Below are 3,379 nucleotides of genomic sequence, written 5' to 3' on the forward strand. Positions count from 1 at the left end.
TAGACAGCAGCCCATTAGGCTCCTCTGTCCCTGGGATTCTCCAGGCAAGAATACTGGAGTGGGTCGCCATTTCCTTTTCCCAGCTTGCCTTAGGCCAAGGTAAAAGGAGACATCTTGGTGGCCAGCCTAGCTCACAAGATGATTACACTGGAATTGGGACATTTCCAATAACCTATCACAGTCAATATTTTACAATATCTAGCTATTTATAGATAAATCTTACTGTATCTATATATCTATGCATCTATCTATCATCTGTCTATCTCAAGATGTACAGAAAGTAAAGACAGGCTTTGTGGCCATGGTGTTCTGGTCACTGTTTAACAACTGGTTTCCCTGGTGGTTCAGACAGTCAAGAATCCACCTGCAGTGCAGGAGACCTGGGCTTGATCCCTGGGTAGGGAAGATCCCCTGTAGAAGTAAAGTCTACAGTCCATGGGGTCACAAAGAGTTGGACATGACTGAGCGACTAAGCATGCATTAGGGAAGAAAACCTTTCCCTGATGTGTTTGCCAATTTCCAAAGTGTGAATACATGCACCATGAACTATTTCAAGCTACCAATGTGATACCACTGAACACAGAATTGAGAAAACATGTGACACAATTAGCCCTTGCAAGTACATTGCTGTGTGCTACCCATTACTGAATAGTTATTTATTAAATGCTTACTACACCCTAGGTAGTGTGATATTGATAATGCAGGAAACAAGACAGACATAGTCCCTGCTTTTGTGACATTTACAACCTAATGGGAGGACAAAAGCTAATTCTCCAGGAATCCAGGCTTCTGTCATCTTTTCCACCTTTAATTCAATTTACTTTTAAAGTATGCCATACAAATTATTTTTATAATTTATGCATATCAATTATTATGCAGATATCTTTTATCCTGCATTATAAACTCCCTCAGAATTTATATATCCTCAAATGATATTCCTTCACTTTGACCCCACCATATTTAGTCAACATTTCATCCATAGTAGACCTCTGTATATATTTATTAAAGAAATGAGTGAGTGTTGGAATGGTTATTGGGTTACTTGGGAGTTTTTTGTATAATTTGATGGCAGTTGGGACATGGGTTGAAGTGGCAAGAATACCCATTAACAAAACCTCTTCCCTCTTAGTTCCTTCTGCTCCCAGGTGACTGAGTTCATTATGTAAGTCAAGCTTTGAGTGATTTCAACCATGCCCTCCTCCTCCACTCAGTTCCAAATAAAAATGAGTTACACAGAGCCCACCAGCAGTACTTTACGAGTGCTAGCAATTGCTACCGTGCATCCTTAATAGCAGCGTAATCAAAAGTTATGATGCATTTTTCTGTAATCACAAGAAATGATACCCACTTAAGTGCTAAGTAAAGCAAATTCCTACCAAAAAAAAAAAAAGGCAAAAGCATTTCAATTTTCATTTTGAAATGAGTAAGTCAAAATCAATTTGGTGAAGCAGTTAATAGCAACTGTGTGCCTCTTTCCTGTTCCTAACAGGTACAATTTTCTTTCAACAAACAGCTATGCAGAGGTCTCTGATGCTGCATTAACATGTGTATTCAAACCATCTCACTATTGTGTATTAAAATTGGGTAATAGAGGCCATAAGAGAAACACGAACATGAATCTTAAGAAGCAGACCGATTTGCCAGCATCAAGACAATATACTTAGCAAAAAATAAATATAAATAAACTGGTAAGGAGTTTTTACATGGGGATTTCAGAACACTACAGCTGAAAAGTGCATCCCAAGTGCCTCTGTGTGAGCTACCAGCTGCGCCAAAACCAAGCTGGAGGAGGAAGGAAATATCTTTGTTTGTAAAGAGTATATGTGTATTGTATATCCTCACTCTTTCCCCCAAAATGAGGATGTCAGCTAAAAAGAGACATGTCAAATATTAATTGGATTGAAAAGACCAACATTCTCCCATTTCTTACACACACACACACACACACACACACACACACACTATCTTGTCTAGTAAAACTGTAAAAACTGTAAAAAGTGTTGACAAAATATATTTGTCTATTGTAATTATGTGTCCTAAGAAACTGATTTGCAAAAAGAAAAAATTGTAACCTTGAATTATCACCATGGCACATTTTCTCCTATAACTCCTTTATTTCTCTGTCCTTCTCTCTCTCTTTCTGTCTTTAAGTTTTAGGAAATTGTATTGTAAATATATGTGCATGTGTGTATGAGTGTGTGTGTGCCTGTGTACACAAATGTTTGCATTTTATCTTGCAGCAGATTTTAATAAGAATCATTGAAGACTATTAAAAATGCATGTTTTCTGAAGCAACAGGCATTTTTGTTTCTTTGCATTTTTTCACTATATATTTAGTTTAAAATTTAAGCAAGAAAATCACATTGCAGTTGTTAAGATAAAATCCCTAAGATAAACATTCTGAGGTTACTATCCAAAGATAATATAGTAATCCAACACATATTCCCAGTACTGTCTTAAGAGCTACAAAGATAGCTTACTGCACATATGAAATTATTAGAACATAAATTTCTAGAAATGAAGTCACTTCAATGATGCAATGTCCTATTTCTTATTTTTTAGACTTCAAATAAATGCTTCCCAAATTTTCACTAAAGCCGTTGTTGAAATCAATAATGTAGGAGTCTAATCATAAGACTCAATTAATATGATGCAGGCAAAAGCTGGATATTGATCCAGCTGATGTGAAATAACTCACTGAGTGCACTGGTAGCCAAAACACACCTGGAGGAAAATTAACAGGGGCCCTACTTTTATTTTTACCAGTGGGTTATGTTTCCCTATTCACACCCTTGCCCCAGGCATCCAGTCCAGTTTAGAGACAACAAATCTTCATTCATGAAGTTGGACGGATTACTGTGCCATTTTTTAAAAGCATGGACCATACTTTGGATTCAGTATGATAAATATATATATTGAAATTACAGTAAAATTTGCTGAAACTTTGAAGAAAGTGAAAGTGAAGTCACTCAGTCATGTCCGACTCTTTGCAACCCCGTGGACTGCAGCCCACCAGGCTCCACCGTCCATGGGATTCTCCAGGCAAGAATACTGGAGTGGGTTGCCATTTCCTTCTCCAGGGGATCTTCCCAACCCAGGGATCGAACCCAGGTCTCCTGCATCGCAGGCAGACGCTTTAACCTCTGAGCCACCAGGGAAACACAGATAGTTTGTTCTTTTGTAATGTTCCATATTGAAAACTATTCTGGATTTCCTTTTTATCTGAGAGAAACATTCTGAGGTGAAACTGAATTTTAAAAGACAGGTATTTCTGTTGAAAAATATTTTAGAGATGATTCCTATACACAGAATTAAATATAAGAAGGTTAAGAAGAGTATATGACAAAATACTGATGATGATAGGTTATCCCCTATAACT

General features: G+C 37.2%; 1 non-coding gene across 1 annotated transcript; it reads right to left on the minus strand.

The window, feature by feature from the left end:
- Positions 1-3,086: 3,086 nt before the first annotated feature.
- TRNAR-GCG (transfer RNA arginine (anticodon GCG)) lies at positions 3,087-3,158 on the minus strand. Its single transcript has one exon. It is a non-coding gene; the product is annotated as a tRNA-Arg (tRNA).
- Between the last annotated feature and the right edge of the window lie 221 nt (positions 3,159-3,379).

The sequence above is a fragment of the Bos indicus genome, chromosome 3, assembly GCF_029378745.1.
Source record: "Bos indicus isolate NIAB-ARS_2022 breed Sahiwal x Tharparkar chromosome 3, NIAB-ARS_B.indTharparkar_mat_pri_1.0, whole genome shotgun sequence".
Classification (NCBI taxonomy): domain Eukaryota; kingdom Metazoa; phylum Chordata; class Mammalia; order Artiodactyla; family Bovidae; genus Bos; species Bos indicus.